The following is a 22069-nucleotide window of genomic DNA, read 5'->3' as shown; positions in this document are numbered from 1 at the left end:
AAATACGTTTTTTCAACTTGTAATCTATAACACTTGATGTTAATACAATTTTTTCACATATTAAATGTTTAAAAAAATTTTTTTTTAAAATTTTTTTTGTATTTTTAAAATTTATTTCTGTATTTTTTCAATTTTTCTTTGTTGACCTAAGTAGGTATTGACTTTAGAAAAAAAAAAAAAAAAAAAAAAAAAATCTTTAGTTTTTTTATTTAATTAATTATTAATTAATTAATTTTCAATCGTTAATAAAATAATTTTTACTCATCCACTCAAGTTCAAATACATTATTTTAAACTTGTTTTGGATGACACTTGATGTTAATACAATTTTTTCACATATTAAAAAATGTAAATTTTTAATTAAATTTTTTTAAACAATTATTTTTTTTTATTTTTATTTTTATTTATTTATTTATTTTATTTTATTTTATTTTTTTTTTTGTTGACCTAGGTAGGAATTGACTTTAACTTTTTTTATATTACTTGTTTTTACTTATTACGTGCTCCGCCTTAAGGTAATACACGGAAAAGAGGGATAACTCGTGGAAATATTTTTAAGAGAAACTGGTTTATATCCACGTTACACATGGGGAAACCACGAAATCGCCCATGCAGCCAGCCCGTTCGCCCGGATTCGATCTGCGGACCGAACTACCAGTGTTTAGCGACTTTTACCGATTGGCTGCTGGTAGGTAGATTCGGCTGCTGTAATTATTTTATTTTTACGTGTCAAACTATGATTATTTCCAGCTATACACTCTGTGTTAAAGACTTTTGAGTTTCACTTTTTCAAAGGTTTATTAAACAAAACATAAAGTGATTTTAAAAGGTATTTTCTCCTTGCTTTCTACATGCTTTCGCGGTGTAATGGTAGCACACCCATCGCATATTCGAGAGGTCCGGGTTCGAGTTCCGATGAGGGCACTGCAGATTTCTTATGTTTTCTAATTAAAAAAAAAAAAAAAAAAAAAAAAAAAAAAAAACTAATGCCTACAATTTTAATATTGAAATTAAGCATCCAGAAATTACATTTACATTCCTTCACCTTTATCAGATTTACTTGCAGTTCCAGACAGTATCTTAATTCTTCATTTATGGAAAGAAAACTCCAGGACCTCTAATGTATCTAGATTGGTATCTCCGTGCGAAAATCACACTGATTTTCTATTTTTAGTCCAAAGGGGCTTTGTCTCCGAAGGACTATTGTTTTCGTTTCGCGATTTTGCGTTGCTTCACTATAAAAGTCCGTTTCACTTTTCAAACTGTTGCTACCAAATGTTAGCAACCTGAATTATATTTGAAGAAATTAAATAATGAAAAATCTGCATAAATGTATGTATGTTTCTCGCTTGTGATAAAACAACGGTACATAGAGCCATCGAAATTTGAATAACGTAATCCTACTGCGAATATGGGCTTCTGGAAGACTAAATTTGAAATTTGAAATTTGTTTTATTATCGATTTCACATTTTGTAAAATTGTAACGAATTTTTCATTAACAAACTCAAGGATTTCAAAGCGAGCAATGGCAACGTTGTACAGAAAAAAACATTTTTATCTCCAGCGCGCGAGACTCTGTGTCGGAAATTCTAAAGGATATGCTCAATTTAGAACTATTTTGCGATATTGCTCTTGAACTGAATTTTATGGTTTAAGTGCAAAGAACGTATATTTAATAAATAAAGGTAACAACAAAATGTTTAAAAAAAAAAAACGCACCTTTGGACGTAATTTAAAATCCGAAACCTGTCAGATTTTTTTTTAACATATGAAATTAAGGCAGCAAACTTTGAAACAGAAAGTAAGATACATACGTTATATCAATTATTTCAAAATTTTCTAATGAAGAACTATGTCAATTTTTCCTTAACTTTCTAATTAAATTCCTTTCTAAGAAATAAAGCGTTTCCAGGTTTTTGAAACTCAGGTAAATATCCGAAACTTAAGCCTTTTTCAAGTCTGATTGTCCGCTGTTTGTGTCATATTATAAATTTGTATAAAATCAAATTAATAAATGTTAGCAGCATGTGCATATAAGTTACCGCTCATTTTCCATCCTGTTTATCTTTGTGGCCGGATCTGAGTTTAAAACTGAGACGTTGCGCAAACATATAGTAATCGTATGCTCAGCAATAATCGAATAATAAAACCTAGTCGAGCCCTGTGGTTTGTTACTTTAAAACAGGAACTTTGTCACTTTTCCGCTACCTGGATTTCCTTGTAACTATAGGAACGACACCCAGCGCAGATGAACTCCATTTCCGTTTATCACGTTTTGGTTCGTGAAGGTTTGAATTGAAGGAATTCAAACCAGTTAAGGAAAGTTCTTTGTTACACATTGTTTGGTTACAGTCTCACATTGTTTGGTTTATCTAATAATGGCAAAGCAAACGAGGGCCATCTGTCTAAGGGGAGGAATACCTTCGCGGAGGACTTTCTAAGGGAAACTGGCTGGTATATACGTTACACATGGAGAAAACCAGGAAAATGCCCATGGAGATAACCCGTTCGCCGGGATTCGAAATCCGGACTGAATTTCCAGTGTTTAGGGACTTACTCGGCGCTGCTGGGACAGTCTCAGATTAGATGGAGAAAATAAGTACTAGGTGATCACGAAGCCACGTATTAGGGTCGTAAATGGGAACTGCTTTGAAGCGCGTTTTTGAAAGATACAGGGAGTATAATAACCGGAATTTTACTCATCAGATTAATCAAGTACTTGTAGATGTTATCATTTTTAAATCTGCATTTTGTTCAACACCTATCGAAATACTAGAAGGCGATTACAGATTTATACTTTTATTTACAAATTTTAGAATCATTAGAGTTTTTTTGCAGCAGGAGGCATGAGAAATAAAAAATGCCCTCGCCGGGACTCGAACCTGAACCTCGAATACGCACCAAGTGTGCTACCCTTACACTAAGAAGGCATGCAGGAGGGAGAAAATTCCTTATATACTCCCCCTTATTAAAGGACGACTGAGGATTAGGGGTCTTGTGGTGAAGAACATCCAACTCCTTTTTTAGTTCGGGCGCCACTATAGAGTCATTAGGGATTTTTGGAAGCAGGAGGCATGAAAAATGAGCAATACCCTTGCCGGGATCCGACCTGGACATCTCGAATACACGCTGAGTGTGCTACCGTTACATCACGTGGGCATGCAGAAAGGAGGAAGAAAATATCTTACAAAATTAAAACTAAAAGAGAAAGAGTCATAAGGCGCAAGCCAGCTGTTCTATTTTTAAAACATGTACTGCACGAACAAATCCTGAAGTATATTTGAAAAATGTCAACAAAATTTATATACGAAGCTTATTGCGCCTTTTTCCTCTTTTGTTTGCTATTATTCGACGTGTCTTAATTAATTTAAAACTGTTTTACTTAATGTGCAAACTACCTGCTGTCTAATTGGCTGAATACCCGAGGTTCCAAATTTAAGAAATCTATAGAAAAAGGTAGGCTGTCAGACTGCAACGATTTTGGTCACATGCAGCCTTTTAGTAAAAATAAACAAAACTTAAATTTTTTGGAAAGTTTTAGTTAGTAAACTGCTTCTTAAATAACTAAAAATTCTTAAAGCTATGTATATACGAACTTAGTCCTAAAGAAAATTTTCAAAATTACAAATTACACAAAATTATAACTAACTTAAATTTCAAAATCGTAAAAACAACCTTGTATTTAGCGTAAGTATATAGAAACACTCAATCGATTTCGAGGGCAGCTAAAGGTCCCTCCTCATCAGGAGAAAGAAATACATAGAAAGAAGAAAAAAACTTTTTTTTTTTAAAAATTTTCTTTTCTTCTTTCTATGTATTTCTTTCTCCTGATGAGGAGGGACCTTTAGCTGCCCTCGAAATCGATTGAGTGTTTCTATATACTTACGCTAAATACTAAGTTGTTTTTACGATTTTGATTGTCACATTAGCGGTTTCTCTTCTAGTCTAACTTAAATTTATTTTCACTGGCAAAGAAACATTTCTCTCAGCGGTTATAGAAATACACGACCTGACAAAGGAAATGCAACTTAACGCTATGCAGTTTTTGCTGTATAAATATTCAAATTGCAAGTAATACGTAGCTGAATGATTTATTTAAATTATCTGTAATGCACATTTATTACATAATGAAGTAGCGAAATGAAAAAAATGAAAAACTTCAGTATTTTCTAGCAAATTCGTTTTTATCAGGTGCTTTTTTCATCTTAGAAGGTCCATGTAGCCGAAAATATGCTTCGAAGATTACGTCGAAGTTAAGTTTTGGTAAACTGACGTTTTGGAAAGGCAAACAAACGGTTAATCAGTCTTTAAGATCAGTTTTTAAGTCATACGACAGCTATAACATGCACCTACATATGTCCGCGGCACAGAAGATTTAGGAAGAGGGAAGGTAGCTTGAAGAAGGGACAACTTCGATGCTAAGGGCTTTATTCTGGTACACAATACTACAAAATCTCTCATAACCAGCATCCAGTTAACCAGTAACAGCAAAATAATGGGACTTTTAAAGCTCTAAATTGAAATTCGAAATTTAGGCCTATGAGATTAAAAACATATAATGGGCTAGCAACATGGAGATTCAAATGTAGAAAAAAAAAAAAAAAAAAAGTTATATTTTTGCTGCCCATTGTAACAAAACTATCTAACCAATGAGCCAAAGAATTATTCAGAATATAAAGATGAACACCGATCTCCTTTTATGCGTCGACATGCGAACTTTCAAGTACTAGTATGATTCTCACAAACAATTCACATTGAAAGACCCAGATTTACTTCGCCTCTTATTAGAAGGATTATTTACTGTTGCTGTTGGCGTTGTGGTCTGTGATCATGTTCGTAGATGATAGGTGCAATGACAAAGATTCTGTTGGATTTAAAACGCAATAACTTCCTGCTCGACCCTGTTGTATTATGGTTTGGGGGCGCCATCGCCACGAACAGCCGGTCGTGAGCTCATTCCCCCCTTCCCCCATGGGGTTGACTCCATGGAGGTAGGAAAGGGAGGAGGGGCCATTCCGCGCTAGAAGTGAAGCACTGCTTTGAAGCTTGGGTCACCAGACGGTGTGTTCTTTGTTTACATTCAGAAGCTCGCTTGACAAGATTCTGATAGTATTTCGACACACGACAGTTCCATAGAAATCGAAAAAGGGACACTCTCGCATGAAAGAAACATTCATAGTGTAATGGATAATAGCAATTTGTATAGTTTACTGACATTTACGCAAAAATCACATCTTGGTTATTTTTCGATAACTAACAACAGCAATTTTGATTAAAATTTGTTTTATAAAATTCTAAGCTGTTGCACTACAAAAATATAGATTTTAAGAAAATTGCTAAAAGAGATCTGCCAAAATTTATTTTCTAGAAGATTTGAAAAGTTTGAAACTTGATGGCTAAATGTAAATATAAAATTATGTATGTTAAAATATTTGTAATTAGGCACATAGGTTAGATTAAGTTTTTATTAAATAGAGTAACGCATGCAAGGGCTATCTGCCTAAAGAGAGAGATGCCATCGTGGAGGAATTTTGAAGAAAAACTGACCTTTGAGTGGGTGTTAAAAATAATACTTATAATTTTCATTCAAATTATATTCATATATATTTTTTATGTAAAATTTTCGGGTGTATGCTAAATTAGTGTAAATTACTTTACACGAAAAATATAGTGAATGCACAGAAATTAAAGATTTGCACATGCCGGAAATGATAAATAGGGAATATGTATGGGTATTTATGCATGTGCTTGCAAAAAGCATGTATCTGCCTTTGACAAAATACTTAAATATTCATTAAATTATTTATAAATGTATTTGAAATGAAGAATTTATTCACTTATAAACAACTGTGAAAGTACTGTGAAGAAATCTAATGATTAAATGTATCTAATTTATAATGATTATAAATGTTATCTAAATATATAATAACCTTAATATTGAATTGTAAACATAAATTGAAATCCTGTTGACAAATACGTTATAAAACTATTTAAGTAAGAATTGTTCGTATTGGAAAGCAATCTGTTAAAAGGTATTGTAAAGCAAATGCTATGAGATGCGCACTTAAGAACGTAATAAAGAGTTTTGGAATATGTATTGTTGAAATGAAGGGTAAAAAAAAAAAAAAAATCTGATAAGTATAATTAAAAGAATTATTCCCATTTACATTTTATAATAACTCAGTTACAAGTTTTAAATCATACTTTAAAAAAAAAAAAAAAAAAAAAAAAAAACTTATTTTTTTCCCTTTCAGAAATGTTCAGAGAAAGTCAAATACTATTTAATACCTATTTAATTATTAGGAATTAGCGAAATACTTATTTAAAGTATTTCGCTAATTCCTAATAATTCTCTAATTTAAAATGAACCGAATAGAGCATTAATTATAAATTGACTTACATTTTTCGATTTAAAAGAAGCCAAAAAATCATGTCATATTTAAGAAAGTATTTTAGGAAGAAGCTCTATAAATAGAAAAGAAATAATGCATAATTTTAATATTAATAATAGAATAAACTTTGATCTTAATTTTTGTACCTTAACCGAATAAAATCGAATTACCTTAATTTTTTTTTTCTAATGTAATTAACGAAAACTTGTGAAAATATTTCATTCAAATTAAACCATTCTGAGAAAACTGTCCTGTGAAAAGTATAGCATTTAATTCCGTTCAGAATGAAATGTTGTTAAAAAATATGTTGTTTTCACATACTTAGGACTCTGAAGTGTTGTAGAAAAAGAAAATATATACATTTATATGTATATTTGCGACGTAATTACAAAATATTTACACCCGAACGCGTCAAATCCCATAGAACTCAATGGTAAATGACCCAATGTTTTGGTCACCACATAGGGATCGCCGGTGCTTCAGAGCAGGGTACGGAGAAACTTGTTTAGGGCGACTCCATCTTACTTCCTACCTCCATGGTTGACTCAGGCGAACGCCTGAGAAGTTCTGGTTAGGATCTGTACCTAGGCCATTCTTTGCCTAGGCTGTCTCAACCACGGGAGCATAAAAACAGACTTCACAGAAGGCCTGAGGGCTCTCGGGACAGCGTAAGGCTCGGCATCGACCGTACTAGTAGTGCCCTGTCTGCCCTTGCTCTGTGGGGTCGCCACATTGTAAATTGAATTTTGTGTGGGGTGGCACTCAATCTAAAAGGCCAAGAAGCCAGAACAGAGTTGCCCTGCACTACGGGTGGTCGTGAGCTCATATGAAGCCATAATGACAGCATGATGATGCATAGAAAAGCTGCAGCCGGTTACTCTAATCCACATTTAGCAATTGCAAAATGCTGTTTTTCAGCAAGATATAATACGCCTTACTGAAAACGGCAATCATGAGGTACCCAGATGATTCCTTGACCATCAACAGCTCCTAACATTTGTGGGACGCAATTAGTCATTATTTGCTTGACGTGCCCCAGCCTCAATCGGAAGACGAACTTTGAAGAATGGTTAAGGCATATGGTCATCCAACCCACAGGACACTCTTATTTATATAAGCATTCTCTGATTTTTATCTCATTCTACTCCCCGTTTCATGTTGTTGAATTTTCTCTGTCAGACAACATATACTGATTGCGAATTTTAGCATTTCTACAAATAAAGAATATGATATTTCTACAAATAAGGAAATGTAATATATATGTTTATATATTACATTTGCTGCTGACATCAGAAGCACTTTTTTAAACGCACATTCGGAAACTTGGATGTGCAGGTCTTTAACAATATTTACATAAGATTTTAAAAATTTTAATTATTGATATCATAATTAATTTTTCTGGTAGTCTTTTTTTTTTACTAACTCGGCTGGAAATTCTTGATCATTGGGTCCAAACATTCTGGGATCGCTACCTATTTTAAGCGCATTTAACCGTGCGATCCCCCCCAAAATTTTTTTCGTGACCCCTGGTTTGAAGACCACTGTACCATTGTTGTAGATTGATTGATTCATTTCTTAAATAAGAACAACGGAACAGTAGTTATTCAAGATGTATTTAATTGCGCAATTCTTACGAAACAGCTTACATAATAATATAGTTACTGTTAATTCTTCATCAGTAACATCTCGATAAAAAATTACAAAACATTTTGGCTTTGAAAGCTCATTACTTAACACAGATAAAAAATATTTGAATGCTAAGATTTATGAAGAAGTATTTATAATGCTTTTATGTTCGTCAGTTTGCTGCATTGATAAATGATACAGTTCTTTAATATGCAATATAATTAAAGAACTTATATCGAGCTAATGGCAATAACCGTTAGAAGTGAAAATTTGTAAAGCCGTGGCTTTGATGATTACTGGTGTATGATAATGCACGCAACATAAAAAAAAAAAGGAAACGAAATAAAGTGGGAAGAGCAGACTAATTTTGAAGAGTTTGATAAAATTTGCTGATCTCAAAATTTTTAAAGAACTTATATGACAGAATTTATGTCGAAAATTTCGAAATGATATAAATTTGCAGGAAGTTAACGTTTTTAAACGCATAGGAAAGTATTATAACTAAATTTTCAATAGGTTTACAAACATATCAAAACACAAAAAACAAATATCATGATTGCAGATGTTCTTCATATCTACGCAGTATGAATCATCAAAAATTTTACGTTGCCGTCGGCGACAATGATGGATTGCGTCATAATAACGATGATATCAGAAAGTCATATTAACGTGTATAGTCTTGTCACAATGTAAAGAAAACAACAGGCATAATTCTTCATTAATAAACGTAAATAAGACGTAGTTAAATGTAATGATAAAGCAGATTATATAAATATATGTAAAATAAGGCACAACATATCTCATTAATTTTATTTATATGTATCCGCACATATATGTTTGTATGTGTAAGTAATAGAATGATTTGAGAATAACTGCAATGGACTGGCGATGGTTCTTTGTGTTGTAATAACTTAGGGAGAGGAAAGTGGAGGAATATGCATTTAGCACAACATTGAGATATATAATCAAACGCTTCTTTAATCTGACTAGATGAAAGCCGTTCGCAATGCAGTATGATTACATAAGCATGCATGAAACGGATTAATTCAAAAAGGCACAGTCCGGAAGGTCATTATAAATAGTTTTTACTTTAAAAAGAGAAAGGGGAAATACACAAATTAAAACGAAGAATTACCGGGTTATTGCTATTTTAAGTTATACTTTTGATTTATATATATATTTTTTATCTTACACATTTCTCCTTCAAAGAAAAATAGTCTTAGCAATAGAAAAGGCCTTTTTATTTAAAAGCATTAGAAAGTTAGCAAAACAAGGAAAAATAATTTTGGGGGGAAAAAAATTAAAATCTCAGTAATTTCCTAAATAGCACTGACATTTTTAACAATAAATGCAAATTTGAGAGTTCTGATGAAATTTCAGTCCAATTTTAAAAGTTTACAAGTTTGTTTTTTTCCCAAAATATCATAAAAAGAATTATAAATTTGGTGCCCTAAATCTTTCAAAAAATAATCGTAAAATTTCCCAAGGCTTGAAAACCTTGCTTAAATTTTATTAATGTGAATTTTACGGTCACGCTTTTGAAAGTCTTTCGTAGAAACTATTGCATTCAATATAAAACAAAAAAACTTTCGCTTACACATCCATGGAATTTTATTAAAATTAATTATTTACTCTTTATAAAGCAATTCAAATTTTCTTATTGTAATGCAACGTAAATTGGACTTCAAAAAGTAAAAAAAAAAAAAAAAAAAAAAAAAAAATCTGAAATGTTTCAGATTTTAAATTATGTCCAAAGGGGCGTTTTTCAACATTTTGTGTGTTACCTTTCTTTATTAAATATCATGTTCCTCGCACTTAAACCATAAGATCCAGTGCAACAGCAATATCGCAAAATAGTTTTAAAACGAGCATATCTTTAGAATTTCCGATACAGAGACTCACGCGCTGGAGATAAAAATGTGTTTTCTGCACAACGTTGCCATTGCTCGCTTTGAAATCCTTGAGTTTGTTAATCAAAAATTCGTCAAAGTTTTAAAAAATAGGAAATCGATCATAAAACAAATTTCAAATTTGGTCTTCCACATGCTCATATTCGTTGGAGGATTACGTTATTCAAAATTCGATGACTCTATGTACCGTTATTTTATGACAATGTAAGAAATATACATACATTTACGCAGATTTTCATTATTTAATTAATTCAAATATAATGCAGGACTCTAACATTTTATGGCAAAAGTTTGAAAAGTGAACCGACATTTATCCGTCCGACGCAAAATGCCAAAACGAAACTAATAGTCCTTCGGGATTCAAATCCGTTTGGACTAAAAAAACATAAAAGTGACAAAATACAGTACAATAATTAATAAAATAAACTTTGATGAAAAATGGGCAGGTACCTACACCATCCGCCATACAGTCCTGATCTCGCACCAAGCGACTTCCATCTGTTTCCGGCTTTGAAGAAAAATCTCGGGGAAAGGCGCTTTGGAAGCAATACTGAAGTGAAACAAGCCGTTCAACGCTTCTTCCATATGCAAAGCCCTGATTTTTTCGTGGAGGGCTTTTTGAAGTTTATCAAGCGATATGATAAATGTCTCAATGTACTTGGTACCTATGTGGAAAAATAAAGGTATGTCTTATCTTTAATGTCTCATTCTATTCTTTGACTTTCATACACAACTCTGACCAAAGTCTATGGGCCAGGTGGAAACAGGGGAAAATTATTTTTCAACTTACCCTCGTACATGGTGTGATTCTCGAGTTGGAATACAAAAAGATAAAACATTCATCTTCTAGTAATCGCTACACTATTTACATTCATGTGCAGAATTAAGAGAATTTGCAAATTATACCTATTTTTATAAAAATATTGAACCGAAGGTAATAATTATGCTACCGAAGAGTTGTGCAAATATTGAGAATCGAATAAGTAAGCGCACACGTACGTGTCTACGGAACTGCGATTATGGAGAAGGTATACGCGCACCAGCGGTTTGTGTGCTCGTTCTCTTCACGACATTCGCCATGCTTCCGCAAGAGTTGGGGTAAATTTTAGTGTATCATGTAAAATGAGTACCCGCGAACGTGGTATGAAATGAGATGGATGACGATAGATTGAAGGCAGGCTAGTCACAATCACAGAGGCTACACAGCTCAGTGTAATGCCTAGTATCGTCTGCAATTTGTGGAAACAGCTTCAAAACACTGGATTCATATCCAGAAGACCTGGGCAATGTTGACCAAGATCCTCAACGACGAATGAGGATCATAATTTGGCACATTAAGTATGAGACACAGGATCTTCACAGTTCTTACATGAGGTATATGCTACCACTGGAACCCGAGTTTCACGGTCTACAGTTACCAGAAAGCTTCATGAGATAGGGCTGTATGCCAGAAGACCCTATGTTTGTATCCCGCTTACTGCGGCACATATGAGAGTGCCTTTAGCATCGTGCAGACAACATGCGTCTTGGACCAGATTTCATTGGAGCCTGGATACTGATTTTGAGGGTACCGGTATCTGGAGAGAGCTTGGAACACGATACCATCCCTCCCTCGACTGGAAAAAGGATTATTACGGTGGTGGAGGCGTGATGGTTTGGGCATGCATTATGTTGGACAGCCTGGATACTGATTTTGAGGGTTACCAGTATCTGGAGACAGACTGGAATACAATAACATCCCTCCCTCGACTAGGGAAAAAAAAACATTGGTGGTGGATGTGTGATGGTTTGGGCAGGCATTATGCTGGACGGCCGTACGTGTTTAACAAAGGCTCCCTGACTCCTATGAGGTTAGAGCCCTATGTTCGATGCGGTCCCTAGTTCCTATTAATGGATGACAACCCTCATTCACATAGGGCTGACTTGGTCGAAGATTACCTGGAAAGTGGCGATATTCGCGGCACAGATTGCCCATCCAGGTCTCCTGACCTAAAACCTATGCAGCATGTTTGGAAAGCTCTTGGAAGAGCAATTTCATTTCACCATCCCCCACAGAGAACCATCTTGGAGTTGAAAACTGCCTTGCTCGAGGAGTGAGATCGACTGACGCAAGGACTCTTCAACTGCCTCCTGTCCAGTTTACCGCCAGTCTGCGCTACCGCTCTGGCTGTGAGATTGGACCATATCCCATATTAGACTCGTTTCCAATTCGATATCACAACATGGATTTTGTCATCCCTGCCACTATGAGCTTTATTGATACCACGCGTACATCGAATGACTTTCGAATGGTACATCTTTCTCTAATATTTATGTACAGTCATGACAAATTTCCTTAAAACCTGTCAATTAATTTTTCAGGAATTCGACATAACGGCAAATTCTCTTAATTTTGCACACGAATGTATATAGGGATGTACATTGATGAAACTATCGGGATTTGCTTCGGATATCTTTACCTGTAAAAACAAGATTTACTGTTTTAAAAAAGGTTCCAAGTTTTTAGTTAACTCATTTGTTCTCCTGGCATGTTTATTCATAAAGTTTATATAAATTGTTAACGCACAAAAATACTAAATCAGTATTTGAAAACATTGCAAAATATCAAAATTTTTGGTTTAATTATTTTTTTAAACTGTGGATGGCAACGATTTGTAACGTAATTTAATCAATACGATGTTATTAGGCTTATTCTCGTGATCTAATTTTATGATTTGCATTTTGCGAACTGTTTTGGTGTTAGGTTTAAGGCATGAGTTGCCTACATCAATTATTATTTCCAGCGTTAATTGCATCAGCATCTTATTAGTTAATATGTTTCAGGGAGGGGAAGTAAAAATACGTGTGGCGTGGACGCACTCAGCTGATAAATTTTTACATTTAAATATAATATTTTTCAAAATAAAAGTAACCCAAAACATCCTGAGATAAATCATTGAGCAGTCAAAAAACTTAGTTCTCTCCGTGCTTTCGAAAAGTTAATATCAACACTGAGCAGTCAAAAAACTTTAGCTCTCTACGTGCGCTCGACAAGTTAACATCAATATTGAGCAGTCAAAAAAGTTAAGATCTCTACGTGCGTTCGACAAGTTAACAACAATATTGAGCAGTCAAAAAAGTTAAGATCTCTACGTGCGTTCGACAAGTTAACATCAACATTGAGAGCAGTCAAAAAAAGGTTTACCTCTCTACGTGCGTTCGACAAGTTAACATCAACATTGAGAGCAGTCAAAAAAAAGTTTAGCTCTCTACGTGCGTTCGACAAGTTAACATCAACATTGAGAGCAGTCAAAAAAGTTTACTTCCCTACGTGCGTTGGACAAATTAACATCAACACTGAACAATAAAAAAAGTTTAGCTCTCTACGTGCGCTCCACGAGTTAACATCAATATTAACACATGAAAAAAATTATTCGTGACAAATCATTGGAGACTGGAAAAAAAAAAAAAAAAAAAAAAGGTTGAACACTGGACAGGTGCGCTGACTAGTTATTTTAGTTTAAAGAATTATTCGGTTAGTTAAAGAATAGGGGGCTTACTAGTTAAGTAGTACTAAACCGGAAAGTAAAGAAATTCGAAAAACACAAACATTACGAAATTTATTTTCATGGTAGAATCATTCGAAGAGCAGAAAAAGGGAAAACATTAGTAAATTTAATACATTAGGATTTAATTTACTAATGTTTCTAACGAATAAAAAAATAGGAAAACATTAGGAGTTTAAAATTGCTCCATTTATGGGCAAGCAGAAAGAGTAAACTAAAAACTAAGCTGGGAATACTGGCAATTCAGCAAAGTCTTCTCTAAATAAATTGTATTAACGTATTTTGATAACTATACGACAGATTTTCACGTACAGCCCCTTTTAACGACATGAAATGCGTGGTAAGTCGCTACGCATCGATCTGGAAACTTCTCACTAAAGAGAAGCTAACTTGAAGATGTTATTTTTCTCCAGTATTATACCACAATAATTAACGAAGAAATAGAAGGTGAACATTTTTGAAATTTCCTCGAATGATTTTACAGCTAACTGGACATTTTAAAGTACAAAAAACCACTTCATCAGCGCATTACTTCGTTTGAAGATGTATATTTGAAGATGTATATTACCTCTTTTGTTTCCTACACTGATTATCATAGATTAAGGAAAAATCACAAAAATCACGATTACTGAAAAAGTTACATGTAGAATTTTATGAAACTTACCCACAATATACAACACACAGTAAGGTATCAAATAACATAAAAATAAATTACTAGACAATTGGAACAAATCGAAGGTGTCAGTTTGCTATAGGAAAAGTACCTTCAATAGGAAATATGGTTGCCTCTAGAAGAAATACAGCACATACAGTGATGCGTGATGCTTTCAATTATGCGGTCTATCAGTTCCATAGGAAGCGAGAGCCATTGCTCTTGCAAGCGCGGCAAGGGTCTGAGGGGGCAGACTGAGAGCAGCTAGACGTTTCTCTAAATCATCCCAAACGTGCTCGATAGGTTTCAAGTCCGGGGATCGAGCTGGCCACTCCATGCGCATAATTATTTCCTGTTGAAGATAATCATCTACGATGCGAGCTCTGTGTGGTCTTGAGTTATCGTCTTGTAACAGGAAAGCATTACCTATTGCCCCGGCACATGGGCGCACATAAGCATCAAGGATGTCATCTCTATAAACCGGAGCATTCACGGTTTCCGTTGGAAAGACATGGAGGTCTGTTCGTCCACCCAAAGAGATGCCACCCCAAACACAGACACTGCCTCTTCCGTATGCATCTCTTTAACGGATGTTTGACGGATGATAACGGGTTCCAAGGTCTCTCCATATCAAATAACGCCTACTATCACTTTCTAGACTAAACCTGGACTCATCCGTACAGAGAACAGCCCTCCACTGATCAAGCGTCCAGTGGACATGTTGTCGTGCCTACTGCAAACGGTTCCTCCTATGGCGTGACGTGAGCGGCACGCAAATGGCTGGTCGTCTCGCATACAGACCACCTTCGTGAAGCATTCTACGCACAGTTGACGTTGACACCAACCTTCTGGTGGCGGCAGCATGGGAGGATCTAAGAAGAGTCGGAGTAGCGGTTCTATTCCTGCGTGCACATAATGTCAAATATCGGTCATCAGCACTCGTCATAGCAGTTGGCCGTCCTTGGCTGAACCTTCTAGAGGCCGAATCTGTGGTTTGAAATCGCCTCCAAAGTCTATGAACCACAGGACTCACATTTAGCCATTTGGCCACTTCTGCTTGACTTTATCCTGCCTCTAGTCTACCAAAGGCTCTCCATCGTAGTTCTGCAGGCAAATGATGCCTGGAGGATTGCAACCAAATAGTTTGGTTTGGTTTATTTAATTATGGCAAAGCACACTAGGACTATCTGCCTAAGGGGAGGGATGCCTTCGTGGAGGACTTTCTAAGGGAAACTGACTTGTATACACGTTACACATGGGGAAAATGCAACGAAATAGAGAGGTGCACAACTGCATGTTACAGCAGCCCCATATACAAATTTTCAACGTTCTGAGGCTACTCTTTTTTGAGTTATGCGAGGAAATGTGATAAACGAATTTTTTCGTGATTACAATACTTCCTTTACTTCGTACAAAAAAGCAAAAATTAAACAAACAAAAAAAAGGGGGGGGAGGGGGTTGTGTGTGTCGAAGTCTTATATCCTAATTGAAGCAAAAAGTATAATTAAAAATACAGCCCAGTAACTTTATTCTTTCTAACTTCATTTTAAACCTAACAAAATATTATTAGGATACTTAATTACGCTAAAATTTGTCCAGAAATTAAACTATACACAGGCGACTACTTATTAAGATGCACATTAGCATATATCCAATTCAGTTTGATACCGATTAAAGCTACACTTAAAATTATTCTTAAGTGAAATGTTTATAACGTAATGACTAAGATGTTATTTTTAAGTCGTTTAAAATAGTCTATTACTCAGTGATGATTTCTTTTCCCGATCACATGCAATAGGCTTAAAAGTTCTTTCCCACAATTAAACAAATTAATAATCAACTATATTTTTTTAAAAAAAGAATACATACAGCAGTACACATCCTGAGGTGTGTGTGGAGGATTCTATACAACGCAAATACTGCAATTGTTTACAAAATTGTTTAGGATTACGGCAAGAACATTAAAACGTCAAAGGATGACAATACCTTTTAGGCTAAACTAATTGATATTCACGTTACATATAAGGAATGCCAAAAAGATAAAGATTGTATTAAATTCCATCAACTATACATATTGTTACAAAATAAAATAAAATTTCAGTCAACAACCGAGGTCTCATCTTAAAAAAAAGATGTTTATTGTGGATGAGAAAAAAAGCACTATCACAAACTGTCAGTACATAGCGAAGTTATTTATGAGAAATTCATAAAGGAAAAAGAAAAATGCGTAGGATAGAAGACGGTGCTAGAATACTCAAGAGTTGTTTTTGTTCACAGCGGTCGTAATTTAATTGCACTAAACACGGAAAATAGACATATTGTTAAATCATCCATTAAAACTAAATTTAATTTACTTAATCAAATAAAATCACCCCCTCTTGCTTAAACTGTTTGAAAATAAAAAAAAGTAAATTGTTAAAAGTATTCTCTTATTAATTATCATACAAGTTATTCTTTCCTTATTTTTAAAATCACTCTCGAATTATCGTGATTTCTGAGTCAGTTGTTGATGTCATCCTATATAAAAATCGGAAATGGATTGTAGCAAGTACCATTATTGTTTTTAAACCGTTCACTTTGTTAAGCAGTTATAATTTGAATGATAAAATTAAAGAACAAGATGGAATTTAACACAATCTTTATCTTTTTGGCATTCCTTATATGTAACGTGAATATCAATTAGTTTAGCCTACAAGTTCTTGTCATCCTTTGACGTTTTAATGTTCTTGCCGTAATCCCAAACAATTTTGTAAATAATTGGGGTATTTGCGTTTTATAGAATCCCCCCCCCCCCACACACACCTCAGGATGTGTACTGCTGTATGTGTTCTTTTTTTAAAAAAAAAAAGAAAGTTAAATAGCAACAGTCTAGAAATTAGCTACTTTGACAGAACACATTGAAAATAAATAAAAATAATCTGAAAGCTTTCAGATTTTATATTACGGCCAAACGAGCTTTTTCTCTGTTTTATTTACAGACACATACACGTTTACACAGCACTTGGATTAACGCCCCTTTGGGCTAAAGACATTTAAATACAGTATAACTTTACAATTTCCTATAGTCAGTCTCGCGCGCTCGATATAAGAATGCTTTACAGTGTTGCCAATCCTCGCTTTGGAATTGTTGAGTTTTAATACAAAAAATCGGTAAAATTTTACAAAATATGAAATAAACAAATTCCAGATTCGAGCTTCTAGGGGCCCATAATCGGTTGGAGGACTACATTATTCAAATATGATGGCTGTAGGTACCGTCTTTTTTCACAATGGGGGAAACATACATACATTCATGCAGATTCTTCATTATATTAATTTCTTTAAATATAATACAGGGCGATAATATCTGGTGGTAACAATCTGAAAAGTGATACATTGCATTTAAGTGATTCAACGTAAATTGCAGTTTCGAGACTAAATGTTCTTCTGAGCTAGAAAGAAAAAAAAAAAATTAAACTGAGAAAAGATTTTTTTTTTTTTTTTGGTCAAATCATTCAGTATATTAATACAACTACAATTTGAAGATTTTATATCCGATCGAATAACGATTTTAAAACTATCTTAACAGGCAAACTGGGCCGACCCTATGCATTTTACCATCCGGTGCAATCTCTGTAGGGCCTAAATTCTGCTGACCGTCTCTTCTAAAATCTAAAAGTTTTGCCATCTGCAAATTTGCTGCTCGATGCTCATCTAATTCAAAACAATTTTTCCGCCCGGTGCGAGCAAATGAAAAAAGATCTAACGCTTCATGAACACTAATATTAGTCTGTTGTGTATAATGTCACAGCCTTAAAAAAAAAAAAAAAAAAAAAAAAAAAAAAAAGTCTAACAAAACATTTTATTTCTTTTAAAAAAAAAATCTGAAATGTTTCAGATTTTAAATTACGTCCAAAGGGGCGTTTTTTAACATTTTGTGTGTTACCTTTCTTTATTAAATATCATGTTCCTCGCACTTAAACCATAAGATCCAGTGCAACAGCAATATCGCAAAATAGTTTTAAAACGAGCCTAACTTTAGAATTTCCGATACAGAGACTCACGCGCTGGAGATAAAAATGTTTTTTCTGCACAACGTTGCCATTGCTCGCTTTGAAATCCTTGAGTTTGTTAATCAAAAATTCGTCAAAGTTTTAAAAAATAGGAAATCGATCATAAAACAAATTTCAAGTTTCAAATTTGGTCTTCCACATGCTCATATTCGTTGGAGGATTACGTTATTCAAAATTCGATGACTCTATGTACCGTTGTTTTATCACAATACGAGAAATATACATACATTTATGCAGATTTTTCATTATTTAATTTCTTCAAATATAATGCAGGACTCTAACATTTTGTGGCGACAGTTTGAAAAGTGAACCGACATTTATGAGTCCGACGCAAAATGCCAAAACGAAACTAATAGTCCTTCGGGATTCAAATCCTTTTGGACTTAAAAAAAAAAAACCCTTTCAATAGAAATGTTTTCAGCGTTAATATATTTTTTAAAATTGATTTTTGTACATAAAGAATAAAAAAAAAGTAGCACCTCGATGAAAAAAACAAGAAAGTTATAGTTATGATACACGGCGAGGAAGACAAACACTTGTTTAATCTATCCAAAGAGACAAAAATTCAATGTTACGAAATAAAGTAATAATTTTAATCGATATCCACATTTAAAAAGCATCAAGTTTTTACCAATCTTATGACTTTTAGTTATTACCATCGTTGAAACAAAAGATATATATATATATCTCAGAAGTTTATTCTGCTCAGATCAACTAACCACTCCCACGTCCGCTTCAAAATCCTGAATAAACGACTGGGAGGGTGACTTAATCTCCGTCACATGTCATCAACCTTGATAACAACATGCCCAAGCATTGAATAGTAGACATGTTTATTTCCCCACGTGCGAATTGACGAAGTTCATGAGGGACGCAGTTTCCCAGGCGTTTTGCCTGAAAGAAAATCCAAGAACTCTGCCAAAACAAAGGCATACTTTTAACAGCGCGAAGAAAAACTTATGGTTTATTTTTCTATAAACTGTTAAAGATTTGGCAACATTAATCATCGGTTACTTTAGAAAGGAAGGCGATATGCATTTTAACGCCACTCTTTAAACAGCGCGCTAAACCAGAGAGATTAGAGGTAATTAAGCTTTTCATGCAATATTAATAATTTACCAATCTTTCCCCTCCTGGTATTGTCTATTCCCTTGCCAACTCATTAGCTCAAAGGGTCTACTAAACAATTTTATTTAGTATATTCGGCATGTTACCCAGTTAGGAATACTCAGATGTAACTCACACCTAGATGTTATATTACTAGAGAATTTATTTGTATTTCACATTCATAAATCAAGTCTTCGAAATGTTCTTACGTAATTTCTACAAACTTTTAAGATACTATGAGGGGATAAATACAGTTTAAACAAATGAAATATAACAAAAATTAATAAACGAATGAACAAGGGTTCAACCAATGCAAAAGAACTTATGTCCAAGGACAGAAGAAAAAGAATTGCATAAGCAAGTATAGAATTTTGTTCAATGCAGTTTCATAGAACTTAGCTGAGTTATACTGAAGTGTCGTTACTAGGGCAAATATTAACAGTAGAAGTTGTACTGTTTTTGTCTGCAATTTCTTGTGTTAAATTTCTTATTTATTAGAAATTTTTTTATTAACTTATCTGAATTTTTTTCTAATTTCCATATATCAACATAATTAAAAGAGATAAAAATACCAAAAAAAAAAAAAAAAAAAAAAAAAAAAAAAAAAAAAAAAAAAAAAAGAACATTTACTTGCATTAAATAATACTTCACTTATTGATACAATTTTCTAAAATTTATTCCACTTAAGAAGAAATTAAAATAATTGCAAAAATTTGAAAATTTTGTATAACTCCTCATTGGGAAACATTAATAGTGGTAGCTATAAAGTTAATAACTTTTAATAGTCAATAAAAGTGAATGCGGAGCTATTTTAACTGAAGCAGCCAATTTAAGTTTCATGACACTCATCTCAGGAAGGTTATTACTTTTTACTTACATGCAAAGACATTTACTAATACATCTTAAGATAATTTTTATTAGTCTATGCTTTTAAAGCAATGGTGTACTCGCATTTTATCATGTGCAAATGCACATAATTTTTAATAATTTATAAATTCTTATTAACTATTTGGATTTCTACTTTGTTACACCAAATTTCTTCCACAGAACTGTATGTACTCAACCTTTCCCTCCCATTCTCTAGACTAAAAATTACTTTCTTTTCCTAAAATTAAAACTGCTTTCTAAAACGTCTTTCCTGACACTATAAAGATCCAAGGAACAGTTCTTAGAGCCATATAATTTCATCACCTGATTGTGTCACTGCTTGAATAATATAAGAATAATGTATTTGTCAAATACATACCTGCATTAATTAACCTACATTTTATGATTTTCTTTATTATTTAGTTTGTCATGCAGTGGATGCTATTTTAATGTATCATAGCTGATAACAAATTTATGCCCATTTGCTGTACTTAATCTAGATTATAATTTGCCAGTTACAATACTTAATAATGTGTCTTAGTAAAAGATATTTTCTTTTGGAAAACATTGCAAAACAGTTATTTCACTAAAGAACTCCTTTATGAAAGAAAATATCTGACACAATTTGATAATTCTGATATTTAATCCGGCATTACTCGCGGGAGCAAAAATGAACGGTGTTACTCACGCAGGGTACGTTATACCCAAGGGTGTTTCATGGTATTTTCAGCATAAAATCGATGCATAAAAGGTTAAAAAAATTTTAAAAAGACGACTACAGTTGTAAAACTAGTTAATCATGCTACTTATATTTGGTTTGCATATTTTCTGCAAATACATGCCATATCTTCCATACATATATATGTTCATCAATAAATTTAGTTTTTCTGTCTTTTCTATTAGGGCATTCAGCACACTCTTTAGATATTACTTTGCCCTTCTTTGTAGGAGGTGAAATGTCATTGTCTTCATTGGATCCTATTTTTCTTGTATTCTTCTGCAAGTTTAAATAAAATATATTAAAAAAATGATCACCTCGTTTGATGCTCAGTGCGTGGTTTCTTAGTACATAACAAAATAATTCGTGAATTTATTACAGCAACATTCAACAGTGCAAAAAAATATCATCATGAGCCAACAATTAGATTTCCTAGCCGTTGAATATATGACAGCAGTTTTGTCTACAGCGTCAACTGCTCCTTTAGATAAATTGCAGAAAGTTATTATTTCAGATTTTCTCAATTCTCCTGTAGATGAGTCTACTGTGTTGAAAGTAGAAGAACATTCTTATTTTTCCTTGGGCCCACCAGCGGCCGAGTGGTAAAGTCGCTGAACACTGGTAGTCCGAGGTTCGAATCCCGCGAATGGGCCGGCTGCATGTGTGTTTTCGTGGTTTTCCCCATGTCTAATGTGTATATGAGCCAGTTTCCTTTAGAAAGTCCTCCACGAAGGCATCCCTTCCCTGATAGCCCTCGAGGCTTTGCCGTAGCTAATTAACCTAACCTTATTTTTCTTGGGTGTATGCGAGACAATTATTGAGTCTTTTTGGAAACCAAACATGGAGGAGTAAATCGTTCTTCTTTGAATTGAAAATAATTGGAGGAATCTCTCATTTATTTTTTCTTATGGTTCCAATGATAGTTATTCCTCTGAAGATACAATATCCAACAAATTTCTCATTTCTTCATCATAACTGAGATAATGTGCTATGTTGGATGAACAATTTGAAAGCTTGTTCACATACTCAGAAATATAACACAAATATTCGCGCAGGGTATAATATACTCGTTGAGGCGATATCCGAAGAACTATTTTCAGAATTTGGCCCCAGGTTTCCTATTCTTCAAGTTTATGACCTTAGAGCCAGTTATAAGAAGACTCATCAATTCCTCAAAAAAGGTTAGGAAATGAACATTAA

General features: G+C 33.8%; 1 protein-coding gene across 1 annotated transcript in view; it reads left to right on the top strand.

Moving 5' to 3' along the window:
- DNAlig3 (DNA ligase 3) overlaps positions 1–22069 on the top strand; it is a 224371-nt gene that overhangs the window by 23366 nt on the left and 178936 nt on the right. The gene's annotated exons all lie outside the window — the stretch shown is intronic.

Source organism: Stegodyphus dumicola, chromosome 1 (assembly GCF_044657685.1).
Source record: "Stegodyphus dumicola isolate Sdum_Otavi_A_Nest chromosome 1, ASM4465768v1".
In the NCBI taxonomy this organism is placed as follows: Eukaryota; Metazoa; Arthropoda; class Arachnida; order Araneae; family Eresidae; genus Stegodyphus; species Stegodyphus dumicola.
Note: the sequence above shows the minus strand (reverse complement) of the source record. Positions and strands in the feature narration are given on the sequence as shown.